The following is a 15616-nucleotide window of genomic DNA, read 5'->3' on the forward strand; positions in this document are numbered from 1 at the left end:
ACAGTCGAGAGGAAACTGAATATACGATTAACGTCAACTCATCATCGTTCCTCCACAGGAATATGACTTTCCCGAAACGGATCCAGTGTTTTGCCTTCCACCCAATACAATGGATCTGATCCCAGCCGGCGACCCTGTGCGAGCCGTAAAAGGGGGAAACGAGGCGGTCTCCTGGCCAGCTTCGGAGACGGCACATCGCGCTTCCACTCCAGCATACTACTCGCCAATGTCCAGTCTCTTGACAATAAGGTTGATGAAATCCGAGCACGGGTAGCATTCCAGAGAGACATCAGGGATTGCAACGTGCTCTGCTTCACGGAAACATGGCTAACTCAAGAGACGCTAACGGAGTCGGTGCAGCCAGCTGGTTTCTTCATGCATCGCGCCGACAGAAAACAAACATCTTTCTGGTAAGAAGAGGGCGGGGGGTATGCCTTATGATTAACGAGACGTGGTGTGATCATCATAACACACACAGGAACTCAAGTCATTCTGTTCACCTGATCTAGAACTCCTCACAATAAAATGTCGACCGCATTATCTACCAAGGGAATTCTCTTCAATCATAATCACAGCCGTATATATTCCCCCCAAGCAGACACATCGATGGCCCTGAACGAACTTTATCTGACTCTTTGAAACTGGAAACCACACACCCTGAGGCTGCATTCATCGTAGCTGGGGATTTTAACAAGGCAAATCTAAAAACAAAACTCCCTAAATTCCAACAGCATATCGATTGTGCTACCAGGGCTGGAAAACCCTAGATCATTGTTATACTAATTTCCGCGACGCATATAAGGCCCTCCCCGCCCCCCTTCGGAAAGCTGACCACGCTCCATTTTGTTGATTCCAGCCTACAAACAGAAACTAAAACAACAAGCTCCCGCGCTCAGTCTGTTCAACGCTGGTCCGACCAATCTGATTCCACGCTTCAAGACTGCTTCGATCCGCGGATTGGGGAGGAATATGTTCCGCATTGCGTCCAACAACAATATTGACGAATATGCTGATTCGGTGAGCGAGTTCATTAGGAAGTGCATTGACGATGTCGTACACCACAGCAACGATTAAAACATTCCCAAACCAGAAACCGTGGATTGACGGCAGCATTCGCGTGAAACCAAGCGCGAACCACTGCTTTTAACCAGGGCAAGGTGACCGGAAGCATGACCGAATACAAACAGTGTAGCTATTCTCTCCGCAAGGCAATCAAACAGGCTAAGTCCAGTACAGAGACAAAATCGAGTCGCAATTCAACAGCTCAGACACAAGAGGTATGTGGCAGGGTCTACAGTCAATCACGGATTACAAAAGAAAACCAGCCCCGTCGCGGACCAGGATGTCTTGCTCCCAGACAGGCTAAACAACTTTTTTGCCCGCTTTGAGGACAATACAGTGCCACTGACACGGCCCCCTACCAAAACCTGCGGGCTCTCCTTCACTGCAGCCGAGGTGAGTAAAACATTTAAACGTGTTAACCCTCGCAAGGCTGCAGGCCCAGACGGCATTCCCAGCCGCGTCCTCAGAGCATGCGCAGACCAGGGCTTGGCTGGTTGTTTACGGACATATTCAATCAATCCTTATCCCAGTCTGCGTTCCCACATGCTTCAAGAGGGCCACCATGTTCCTGTTCCCAAGAAAGCTAAGGTAACGAGCTAAACGACTACCGCCCCGTAGCACTCACTTCCGTCATCATGAAGTGCTTGGAGAGCTAGTCAAGGACCATATCACCTCCACCCACGGACACCCTAGACCCACTCCAATTTGCTTACCGACCCAATAGGTCCACAGACGACGCAATCGCAACCACCACTGCACACTGCCCTAACCCATCTGGACAGAGAGGAATACCCATGTGAGAATGCTGTTCATCGATTACAGCTCAGCATTTAACACCATAGTACCCTCCAAACTCGTCATCAAGCTCGAGACCCTGGGTCTCGACCCGCCCTGTGGCAACTGGGTCCTGGACTTCCTGACGGGCCCGCCCCAGGTGGTGAGGGTGAGGTAAAACATCTCCACCCCGCTGATCCTCAACACTGGGGCCCCACAAGGGTGCGTTCTGAGCCCTCTCCTGTACTCCCTGTTCACCCACGACGCGTGGCCATGCACGCCTCCAACTCAATCATCAAGTTTGCGGATGACACACAGTGGTAGGCTTGATTACCAACACGACGAGACGGCCTACAGGGAGGAGGTGAGGCCCTCGGAGTGTGGTGTCAGGAAAAAACCTCACACTCAACGTCAACAAAACAAAGGAGATGATTGTGGACTTCAGGAAACAGCAGAGGGAGCACCCCCCTATCCACATCGACGGGTCAGTAGTGGAGAAGGTGGAAAGTTTTAAGTTCCTCGGTGTACACATCACGGACAAACTGAATTGGTCCACCCACACAGACAGCGTCGTGAAGAAGGCGCAGCAGCGCCTCTTCAACCTCAGGAGGCTGAAAATTTGGCTTGTCACCAAAAGCACTCACAAACTTCTACAGATGCACAATCGAGAGCATCCTATCGGGCTGTATCACCGCCTGGTACGGCAACTGCTCCGCCCACAACCGTAAGGCTCTCCAGAGGGTAGTGAGGTCTGCAGAACGCATCACCGGGGCCAAACTACCTGCCCCCAGGACACCTACACCACCCGATGTCACAGGAGCGCCAAAGAATAAGATCATCAAGGACAACAACACACCCAAGCCACTGCTGTTCACCCCGCTATCATCCAGAAGGCGAGGTCAGTACAGGTGCATCAAAGCAGGGACCGAGGAGACTGAAAAACAGCTTCTATCTCAAGGCCATCAGACTGTTAAACAGCCACCACTAACATTTAGCGGCCGCTGCCAACATTACTGACTCAACTCCAGCCACTTTAAAAATGGAATTGATGGAAATTATGTAAAAATGTACCACTAGCCACTTTAAACAATGCCACTTAATATAATGTTTACATACCTACATTACCCATCTCATATGTATATACTGTACTCTATATCATCTTACTGCATCTGCCATCTTTATGTAATACATTGTACCACTAGCCACTTTAAATATTGCCACTTTATGTTTACATACCCTACAGTACTCATCTCATATGTATAATCCTACTCTATACCATCTACTGCATCTTGCCTATTGCCGTTCTGTACCACCACTCATTCATATATCTTTATGTACATATTCTTTATCCCTTTACACTTGTGTGTGTATAAGGTAGTAGTTGTGGAATTGTTAGGTTAGATTACTTGTTGGTTATTACTGCATTGTCGGAACTAGAAGCACAAGCATTTCGCTACACTCGCATTAACATCTGCTAACCATGTGTATGGACTAATAAATTTGATTTGATTTGATTTGATCTATCTAATCGAATAGATTCCACAGATTGCAAGTTGAAGATAAATACTTTTACTAAGAGTTTTAGTATATTAGTAATTGACTGACCCGGTCACTCCAGATCTCCCAACAAACTATTTCTAAGGTCAATTTCAGATTAATGTTATGCATTTTCAACCATTTGAACCTGGTTCCGAAAACAGGCAACCTGAGGCCATACCAGAAACAATGTCTAATGATTCTGTATCCTCACAACAAATATGCAGAGCTGCGATGATTGTATGCTCTAATATTCAACATTTTGTTGGTGGCAAGAATTCTGTACAATATTTTAACTGAAAAGCACGAAGTCTTGAATCTTGAGTCGTTTTTATATATCTTGAGTCGTACCATGGAATCGGTACATCAAAAATCTTCATCCAACTAATAAACAATTTAGAGAAAAAACGAAATGCTGTGTTTATCCATAATTGAGCAGTCAGGTAAGCAATGCATCTGGTTCTTTGGTTCTATAGTGTTGAATCTGTGTGCACCATGTTTGGGCATAGTGAGTATAGGATCTGGGTGATAAACATACCATGTTTGGGCATAGTGAATATAGGGAATCTGGGTGAAAAACATACCATGTTTGGGCAAGTGGAGTATATGGATCTGGGTGATAAACATACCATGTTTGGGCATAGTGAGTATAGGGATCTGGGGGATAAACATACCATGTTTGGGCATAGTGAGTATAGGGATCTGGGTGATAAACATACCATGTTTGGGCATAGTGAGTTATAGGGATCTGGGTGATAAACATACCATGTTTGGCATAGTGAGTATAGGGATCTGGGGATTGTTGTTATTATTAATTATATATCGGTAGGTACTTAAATATGACAACTTATATTTTATATAGTTATCCCATTCTTGCTATCGTTTATGGACCTTCTTTATGACCTTTTTCGCTTTGACTGTTCTTTTACTGAGTTTTATATCCAATAACAACTCTGATGATAAGATTTAACCGTAAATATAACTGATATCTCTCATCCGCACCTTTTAGTAAATTTCATATTCTATACTTACTTAGTAATATATGTCAAACAGTACAAACCAATAAGCCATGTTTTGGGCTAGTGGTATAGGGAATTCTGCGGTTGAAAAACATACCACTGTTGGAATCTTGCGAGCACCATGACTTAACCCACACCGTGTTGACGCTCTAATAGGATCTGGGTGATAAACATACCAATGTTTGGGCATAGTGAGTATAGGGATCTGGGTATAAAACATACCATGTTTGGGCCATAGTGAGTATAGGGATCTGGGATAAACATACCATGTTTGGGCATAGTGAATGATAGAGGATCGGGTGATAACATACCATGTTTGGGCATAGTGAGTAATAGGATCGGTGATAAACATACCATGTTTGGGCATATGGTATAAATATTTAGGGATTTGAGGTGATAAACATACCATGTTGGGGCATAGTGAATATAAGGATCTGGGTGATAAGGGGTGCAGGAGCCAAGCGGTATTAGAGTGTTTGGCCAGTAACGAAAGTTGCTAGATGATCCCTGAGCTGACAAGGGTTAAAAAAAAAATTCCTGTTCTGACAACGTAAGAAATTTACCTTGTCAGTTCTGGCTGTCGATGGCCCAAGTGCTGACAAGGACTGTTCCTAGCGTCATTGAAATAAGAATTTGTTCTTAACTGACTTGCCTGGTTAAATAAAAATGTTTTTTTTAAGATAAATAAGCATTTGCATATAACATACTTTTTCTTTGTTTTGTTTGATTGGATTGATAGACATACCATCATTGGCCAGGGAGTATAGGGATCTGGCATTGTCTTACGTCAGATGGCGTCACTCAACCGATCGTCTTGTAGGACGAGGGGTTATTATTACTTAACCTCTCAGAGCCAAGATTGGCGCGCAGTGAGGAGTGTTTTCTCGCTTGTCACAACAGCAACATTGAGGGTTATGGGTTTAACAGTCTAATATTGGCTATCAATGTTGAAAGAAACTAACTATAACTTGTTTTAGTAACATAGGGCAAGTTTAGAGTTAGTTTTTGTCAAGTTGAATGGAAAGAACACGACAGAAAGACAACAGTATACGGAATATCCAAGCCTCACAGAGGGACGGCAGCATGCTAGCTAGCTACGACGGACCAGAGCTGTATGATTACACCAGATGACGCAAGCTCAAGCAAGAGAAAGAACAAGACAGACCAGGATGAAATCCTTGCAACCTCTTTACCTCAGACTCCAATTAAAACAAACACGTGAAAGATGAAGTGAAAGAGAACATTTCCATGTCTGAACTTTTCTCTGCAATCCAGTCCCTGTCTACTAAACAACACTCCACATTCTCCAAAGTGTCCATCATAGAGCGGGCAACGTACAAACATCATAGAACGATAGAAGATCGATAATTTGTCAGAGACTGTGAGTCAGCTTCAACAAAATTGTGAGCGAGAACAAGGAAAGATAACGTTCCTAGAGAATGAGCTGAAGAAAACTGCAATCCCAAAATAATGACCTGTGTGAGAAAATGTAGGTGAATTTTAAAGGTACTCTCGTAGGTGGAATCTGAAAATCCAAGGTGTAAAGAGGTAGAGGGAAGAACATTAGGAAGCAGTCATAAAAAATCCTGGGAAAGTGGCTCCGTGCATCAAAGACAAGCTAAGTGACGTGATCGACGTGGTACATCGACTTGGGAAACGAAGATATGATGGACCCCCTCGCAAAGTCATCCTGCGCTTCACTATGCGCCATTACAAGGACATCATCTGGAAAATGCCAGGGGAAGGAACAGTTAACCTGGACGGGGAAGAGAAGCTCTCGCATCAAAAGAGGCTCTGATACCACAGGATCAGACTGGCCAGGGAGAAAACTGTGCCGCTATACAGAAGGCATGACAAGAGGGAAAGAAGGGCGGGTTCAAGGCCCACACGCGTTTATCCAAGAAGAATGATTATTGGGTAACTCTGTTGACTTGAACCATACCTTTGGAACTGTGACAGTACTGGCCAAGGAAAAAAAGGATCTGGGTGATAAACATACCATGTTTGGGCATAGTAAATATAGGGATTTGGGTGATAAACATACCATGTTTGGGCATAGTGAATATAAGGATCTGGGTGATAAGGGGTGGCAGGTAGCCAAGCGGTTAGAGTGTTGGGCCAGTAACCGAAAGGTTGCTAGATGGAGTCCCTGAGCTGACAAGGTAAAAATCCCTGAGCTGACAAGGTAAAAAATTTTACCTTGTCAGTCTGCCCCTGGACAAGGCACTGTTCCTAGGCTGTCATTGTAAATAAGAATTTGTTCTTAACTGACTTGCCTGGTTAAATAAAAATGTTTTTTTTAAAGATAAACATACCATGTTTGGGCATAGTAAGCATAGGGATCTGGGTGATAGACATACCATCATTGGGCACAGGGAGTATAGGGATCTGGCATTGTCTTACGTCAGATGGCGTCACTCAACCGATCGTCTTGTAGGACGAGGAGGTTATTATTACTTAACCTGCGCAGAGCCAAGATGGCGTCGCAGTGAGGGAGTGTTTTCTCGCTTGTCAAAGCAACATTGAGGGTTAGGTGGTTAACAGTCTAATATTGGCTATCAATGTTGAAAGAAACTAACTATAACTTGTTTTAGTAACATAGGGCAAGTTTAGAGTTAGTTTTTGTCAAGTTGAATGGAAAGAACACGACAGAAAGACAACAGTATACGGAATATCCAAGCCTCACAGAGGACGGCAGGCATGCTAGCTAGCTACGACGAGAGCCAGAGCTGTATGGATACACCAGATGACGCAAGCTCAAGCAAGAGAAAGAACAAGACAGACCAGGATGAAATCCTTGCAACCTCTTTACCTCAGACTCCAATTAAAAACCACCGGTGAAAAAAGTGAAAGAGAACATTTCCATGTCTGAACTTTTCTCTGCAATCCAGTCCCTGTCTACTAAACAACACTCCACATTCTCCAAAGTGTCCATCATAGAGCGGGCAACCGACGAAACATCATAGAAGATCGATAATTTGTCAGAGACTGTGAGTCAGCTTCACAAAATTGTGAGCGAGAACAAGGAAAAGATAACGTTCCTAGAGAATGAGCTGAAGAAACTGCAATCCCAAAATAATGACCTGTGTGAGAATGTAGGTGAATTTTAAAGGTACTCTCGTAGGTGGAATCTGAAAATCCAAGGTGTAAAAGAGGTAGAGGGAGAGAACATTAGGGAAGCAGTCATAAAAAATCCTGGGAAAGGTGGCTCCGTGCATCAAAGACAAGCTAAGTGACGTGATCGACGTGGTACATCGACTTGGGAAACGAAGATATGATGGACCCCCTCGCAAAGTCATCCTGCGCTTCACTATGCGCCATTACAGGGACATCATCTGGAAAATGGCCAGGGGGAACAAGTTTCTGGACGGGAAGAAGCTTCGCATCAAAGAGGCTCTGATACCACAGGATCAGACTGCCAGGGAGAAACTGTGGCCGCTTATACAGAAGGCATGACAAGAGGGAAAGAAGGCGGGGTTCAAGGGCCCACACGCGTTTATCGAAGGAAGAATGATTATTGGGTAACTCTGTTGACATGAACCATACTGGAACTGTGAGTACTGCCAAGAGTACATTTAATGTACTGCCACAAGTAAATTTACAGTTCAAACTACAACTTATGAACCCTTGCCAACTAAAAAAAGGACAAAAATATATTTTTTATACTGATAACCACCGCTACCTTAGCTGAGCGTAGTTTTCCATCGGAGTAACCCCCTCAAGGTTGTTTTATTGTTCACATTACTACTTCTGTTATCTAGTTTGTGTTCTTTCTTTTTTTAATGCAGGAATTAATTTTCAACTCACTCCATATTGTTAGTCTGAATGCTAGGGGTTTGAGAGATCTTACAAAAAGGAAAGCCTTATTTTTATATTGTAAACACAGATGTTGTCCTTCTTCAGGAAACTCATTTGTGTGAAAGTTATTTGAAATTTTGGAAATCACAATGGGGAGAAATGGCCTATTTCAGTCATGGATCAAACCATTCTGCTGGTGTTTTGACACTTATTCACAAGTTTAAAGGCGACATCATAGAATCCACATCTTCACAGGATGGGAGATGGGTCATAGTAACTGTTTAACTTGACAATGCTATTTTCATCATTTGCAATGTATATGGACACTCACATGCTCCAAATAAGACCCTTCTTACCCAACTTACCAGAAAATTACAGGATTTATGCAACAAATACTCAGAGGCTTTTCTAATTATTTCAGTGTATTTTAATGAAACACCTGATGAATCTGTTGATCGTTTTCCTCCTAGAACGAGTCAAAGCCCTCAAAATAGCAATATCATCACTTCATTATGCATGGATCTCTCCGTTGATGATGCCTGGCGTTATTTCAATCCGGATGCAAAGGGTTATACCTGGACCAACAAAACTATGTCACATACATCTAGAATAGATTTATTCCTAATTTCCCCTGTTCTGTTACAATTTGTTATAGATGTAGATCATCAGTTGGCTCCCTTTCCTGATCATTGTAACGTCTGCTTCCAACTCACACTCTCAAACACCCTGAACGCAGCTCACTTTCCAGCCCACTTTCCAGCTCACACTCTCTAACACATAGGTCCCGTGAACGCAGCTCAATCTCCAGATCTCAATCACCTGAATTCTGATCAGCTGTTCACACACCTGTATGTCATTATCACACACTATTTAGTTCAGTTCTTTGCACCCCGTTATTGTGAGGTATTGTTTGTTTTGTGACACACTTCTATTCAGAGCTCTGTTTTTCCCATAATTTAATCCTTTCGTGTATGATAGTTTTTGCCTGCCTCACTAACTACACCTTTTGCCTATTCCCTGTCTGTACTTTAGCCTATCAGATTTCCTGTTATCAACCCATTGCCTGATCTCCCGGATGACGTAACTAGTCCTTTCCCTGCCTGTACTGTTGCCTTTTTGGACCCCCTGTGTATGACCTTCTGCCGGCCCCTGGACCCAGCTACCTGCCTTCTTCTGTAGTCCATCTCTGGCGCAGGCATTCCTCTAGCAACCCACCTCGACAACATCCGGTGAAATTGCAGAGCGCCAAATTCAAAATACAGAAATAGTCATAATAAACATTCATAAAAAATACAAGCGTTATACATCGGCTTAAAGATTAACTTCTTGTTAATCTAGCCGCCTTGTCAGATTTCAAAAAGGCTTTACGGCGAAAGCATACCATGTGATTATCTGAGGACAGCGCCCCGCTTACAAAAGCATACAAACATTTTACAACCAAGTAAAGGAATTACAAAAGTCAGAAATAGCGATAAAATGTATCACTTACCTTTGAAGATCTTCATATGGTTGCAGTCACAAGAGTCCCAGCTACACAATAAATGTTCGTTTTGTTCGATAAAGTCCCTCTTTATATCCCAAAAACTCTGTTTTGTTGGCGCGTTTTGTTCAGTAATCCACGGGCTCAAAGGCGGTCAAAACATGCAGGCGAATACATCATAATAGTACCGGTAAAGTTTGTCGAAACATGTCAAACGATGTTTATAATTAATCCTCAGGTTGTCAATTGTCTAAATAATCGATAATATTTAAACCGGACAATAGCGTATTCAATAGAAAGGAAAAACAACGAAGGGCACGCACTCGGTCACGCGCGCAAACCAGCTCTGCATGATTCTACAATCCACTGACAGAAAGGTCTCAGTCTTCTTAATTTTTCATAAAACAAGCCTGAAACAATGTCTAAAGACTGTTGACATCTAGTGGAAGCCATAGGAACTGCAATCTGGGTACTAACCCATTAGATACTCTATAGGCATTCAATTGAAAAGTACCCACATCTAAAACATCCCACTTCCTGGATGGATTTTCCTCAGGTTTTCYCCTGCCATATCAGTTCTGTTATACTCACATACATTATTTTAACCGTTTTGGAAACGTTAGAGTGTGTTCTATCCAAATCTACCAATTATATGCATATCCTACTTCTGGGCCTGAGTAACAGGCAGTTTACTTTGGGAACGCTTCTCATCCAGATGTCGAAATACTACCGCCAAGCCATAAGAAGTTTTAACAATAAACACCTTCTGCGCCCTGCGCTTGAAACCAGCTCTCTGTCTCCCATCGTGTTCATTATAATCATCACTTGATTTCCCTGAATTTACAAGCCACTAAAAAATCTAAAAGGTACTCTAGGATATTGGAAATTAAACAACACACTTCTTAAAGATCCTATTCTCATTGGAAACATCAAATTGTTAGCCAAATATATTTTTGCAAGAAAAGACTTGTGTCATGGAAGTAGATCGGAATTTAAAAAAATATAAAGTCAGAGTTGTAGCCATTAAATGTGCCAAAGCGCGGATGCACTTAAAGAACCTTAGAGTAAAAGAGTTGATGAGCAAGCTTGACAGTTTTCTAAAGAAATATAATTATCTCAAGAAGTCTCTATTTAAATCTTTACAACTAGAATTAGAACAGTTCTACACGGCTCTGGGAAAGGGTGCCTTTGTCAGATCAAAAGCAAAATGGATTGAAGAGTGGAAAAGAAACATTAGTTACTTTTTTGCACTTGAAAAGAGAAACTACATAAGAAAATCTATAACTGCACTCAAATGTAATGTGTTATGCAAAGATCCCATTACAATATCAACATTTGTCAATTCTGTAAAGCCTTTGACACAATTGAACATCAATTTCTCTTTAGGTCACTAAAACTCAAACAACTCACAATTTCAGGAAGATGGTTGTGAAAGCTACATTTACCACATTCAGAATTATGTCCCTGTAACTGAGGATGATTTCCACTCAGTTTGCCGATTCACCTGTGTCAACTGAAGAAGTTAGAGAGGCTCTGAATTSAATGAAAAAAGGGAAATCACCTGGCCCTGATGGCCTGTCAGTTGAATTCTATAGACAGTTTTGGGAGTTACTATCAAGGCACAAGGCGAGACCCAGATGCAGACACAGGAGGCAGATGGTTGGAGTCTTACAATGTTTATTAATCCAAAGGGGTAGTCAAGAGAATGGTCGTGGACAGGCAAAAAGGTCAAAACCAGATCAGAGTCCAGGAGGTACAGAGTGGCAGACAGGCTCATGTTCAATACAGGCAGAATGGTCAGGCAGGCGGGTACAAAATCCAGAAAAAGACAAGTGTCAAAACAGGAGAACTAGAAAAAAAAGAATGCAAAAAGCAGGAGAACGGGAAAAACGCTGGTTGACTTGGAAACATACAAGTCGAACTGACACAGAGAGACAGGAAACACAGGTCTAAATACACTGGGGAAAATTGGCGAAACCAGGAGGGGGTGGAGACAATCACAAGGACAGGTGAAACAGATCAGGGCGTGACAGTAACTAGAAGACCCGATTTTTAATATGTTTCAAGATTGCATTGAAAATGGGGAAATGGTCTCCCTATGAAACAGGGCCATATTTCAATGATTCCGAAGCCCAATAAAGACCCTTCTCTCAATGTTGATTACAAATTTATTGCTCTGGTTTATGCCAAAAGATTAAAGAAAGCAATAGATACCATTATAAATGAACTCAAACAGGATTTATGAAGGGCTGTAACATAAACTCTAACATTCGTTTAGTCTTGGACCTTCCAGATTATTCAGATGCAATTGACTCAGATGCGGTTGTCTTATTTTTGGACTTCTGTAAAGCATTTGACACAATTGAACATGAATTTCTCTTTAGGCCACTTAACTAACGAGTCACCCTCCCGGATCCGGGATCCTCCTCATCAAAAAAGCTGACTAGCATAGCCTAGCCTAACACGACAGGGATATCATATAATATAATTTCATGAAATCCACAAGTTCAATACAGCAAATGAAAGATAAACATCTTGTGAATCCAGCCATCATTCCGATTTTTTAAATGTTTTACAGCGAAAACTCAATATATATTATATTAGCTCACCACAATAGCCAAACACACAACGCCATGTTTTCACCATGTTTCCACCGCAAAGGTAGCTTTCACAAAACCCACAAATAGAGATAAAATGAATCACTAACCTTTGAAAAGCTTCATCAGATGACAGTCTTATAACATCATGTTATACAATACATTTATGTTTTGTTCGAAAAAGTGCATATTTAGAGCTACAAATCGTAGTTTTACATTGCAGCCAACACCACAAATAGCACCAAAACAGACAGAATAATTACAGAGAGCAACGTTGAAATACATAAATACTTATCATAAAACATTTATGAAAATACATGTTGTACAGCAAATGAAAGATAAACATCTTGTGAATCCAGCCAATATTTCGATTTTTTAAGTGTTTTACAGCGAAAACACAATTATATATTTATATAGCTCACCCAATAGCTAAACACACACGCCATTTATTCACCGTAAAGATAGCTTTCACAAAACCCACAAATAGAGATAACTATTAATCACTAACCTTTGAACAACTTCATCAGATGACAGTCTTATAACATCATGTTATACAATACATTTATGTTTTGTTCGAAAATTTGCATATTTAGAGCTACAAATCCTGGTTTTACATTGTGAATACGTTGCTATGATCCACCAAATGGTCCGGAGAAATTTTGGACAGTCACGTAATCTAACCAAAAAACTCATCATAAACTTTACTAAAAAATACATGTTGTGCAGCAAATGAAAGATACACTGGTTCTTAATGCAACCGCTGTTTTAGATTTTTTTAAATAACTTTAGTACAACATACAGCATGCAATATTGTGAGACAGCGCTCACCAATTCTCCGCCTTGTTGGAGCCAACACAAACCACAAAAATACGAAATAACATCATAAATATTCTCTTACTTTTGATGATCTTCCATCAGAATGTTGTGCAAGGAGTCCTAGTTCCAGAATAAATCGTTGTTTTGTTTTAGAATGTCCATTTCTTCTGTCGAATTAGCAACTTTGGCTAGCCATGTGGAGGGCACATGTCCAAGAAATCTTTGCGCCTGGAACGAAAAATGCCAAAATTCCCAATAAACGTCGAATAAACTGGTCAAACTCAGTTGAAAATCCTACTTTATGATGTTTTTCTCATATGTATCCAATAAAATCAGAGCCGGAGCATTTCGTCGTGTATACCTAACGCTTTTCAGAAGACAATGTGATTATCTCCCTGGTGCGCAGTTGAATACTGACAAAAGAGCGGACCTGTCACTCCAAAAGCTCTCATTCGGTCTCACATCAAGCTAGACACCCCATTCAACATTCTACTGCCTGTTGACATCTAGTGGAAGGCGTATGAAGTGCATACAGATCCATAAATATAAGCCAGTTGAATAGGCAGGCCCTGACACAGAGCCCCATTTTCAGAATTTTCACTTCCTGTTTGGAAGTTTGCTGCCAAATGAGTTCTGTTTTACTCACAGATATAATTCAAACAGTTTTAGAAACTTCAGAGTGTTTTCTATCCAATWGTYATAATAATATGCATATTGTATGATCTAGAACAGAGTACAAGGCCGTTTAATTTGGGCACGATTTTTTCCCAAAGTGAAAACAGCGCCCCCTATTAAGAAGAAGTTAAACTTTTGGGTTTTGGTGAAAATTTGATCAGTCAATTGCTGTTTTAAAAATATATAAATAGTTATGGGTTACTAAACCTTAATACATCCAAAAGATTCAGTATCAACAGAAGTGTATGACAGGGATGCCCAATTTAGCAATTTTTATTCATTTTGGTTGTGGAACTTCTATCTCTAGATATTCTGAATAATGCATATCTGCATGGCTTAACCATTTGAACAAATAAATCAAAATTTCCCAACTGGCTGATGATACTACTCTTTTTTAAGAGACAAAGACCAGGTCGCCCATGCCCTTAATGCTATCACAGCTTTCTCTATTGCATCAGGATTAAAACTGAATGTTTCAAAATGTCACGCCCTGACCTTAGAGAGCCTTTTTATTTCTCTATTTGGTTAGGTCAGGGTGTGATTTGGGTGGGCATTCTAGGTTGTCTACAGTGGGGCAAAAAAGTATTTAGTCAGCCACCAATTGTGCAAGTTCTCCCACTTAAAAAGATGAGAGAGGCCTGTAATTTTCATCACTTCAACTATGACAGACAAAATGAGGAACAAAAATCCAGAAAATCACATTGTTGGAGGACCAAAATGTGGGTTGTCCAAAGACACCTACCTTCATGTGAGCAATTCGGGGGTGACATCATCTTTGGGGCTGTTTTTTTCTGCAAAGGGACCAGGACGACTGATCCGTGTAAAGGAAAGAATGATGGGGCCATGTAATCGTGAGATTTTTGGTGAAAACTCCTTCCATCAGCAAGGGCATTGAAGATGAACGTGGCTGGGTCATTCAGCATGACATGATCCCAAACCACTGCCGGGACGAAGGAGTGGCTTCGTAAGAGAATTTCAAGGTCCTGGAGTGGCCTAGCAGTCTCCAGATCTCACCATAGAAATCTTTGGAGGGAGTTGAAAGTCCGTGTTGCCCAGCAACAGCCCAAAACATCACTGCTCTAGAGGAGATCTGCATGGAGGAATGGGCCAAAATCCCGAACAGTGTGTGAAAACTTGTGAGACTTACAGAAAACGTTTGACCTCTGTCATTGCCAACAAAGTATTGAGGTACTTTTGTTATTGACCAAATACTTATTTTCCACCATAATTTGCAATAAATTCATAAAAAATCCTACAATGTGATTTTCTGGATTTTTTTCTCATTTGTTTGTTTCATAGTTGAAGTGTACCTATGTTGACAATTACAGCCTCTTCATCTTTTTAAGTGGAGAACTTCACAATTGGTGGCTGACTAAATACTTTTTTGCCCACTGTATTTTTTGTTGGCCGGGTATGGTTCCCATCAGAGGAAGTGTCTATCGTTGTCTCTGTTGGGGACTTCTTAGGCAGCCAATTTCCCACATTCAGTTGTGGGATCTTGTCTTTGTTTAGTTGCTGTTTAGCGCTACAGAGCTTTTACGTTCGTTTGTATTTATAAATTTTTTTTGGTGTCATTTTAATCAAAGTAAATGTACACCTACTACGCTGGCCTTGGTCTTCATCTTTCCGGGCGTACACAGAAGATCCCACCACAAACGGACCAAGCAGCGTGGTCGGAGAGGACGAGGGACGAGGGGCTGTTCTCGTTGTCTCTGATTGGGGACCTACTTAGGCAGCCCTTTATCCCACTTTCAGTTGTGGGATCTTGTCTTTGTTTAGTTGCTGTTTAGCGCTACAGAGCTTTACGTTCGTTTGTATTTTTATTTTTTTGTGTGTAATTTTAAATAAAAGTCAAATGT

General features: G+C 41.6%; 1 pseudogene; it reads right to left on the reverse strand.

Annotated features, from left to right (window-relative positions):
* Positions 1 to 14505, reverse strand: part of LOC111960874 (V-type proton ATPase subunit B-like) — a 28404-nt pseudogene extending 13899 nt beyond the window's left edge.
* Between the last annotated feature and the right edge of the window lie 1111 nt (positions 14506 to 15616).

Source organism: Salvelinus sp. IW2-2015, linkage group LG4q.1:29 (assembly GCF_002910315.2).
Source record: "Salvelinus sp. IW2-2015 linkage group LG4q.1:29, ASM291031v2, whole genome shotgun sequence".
Lineage (NCBI taxonomy): Eukaryota > Metazoa > Chordata > Actinopteri > Salmoniformes > Salmonidae > Salvelinus > Salvelinus sp. IW2-2015.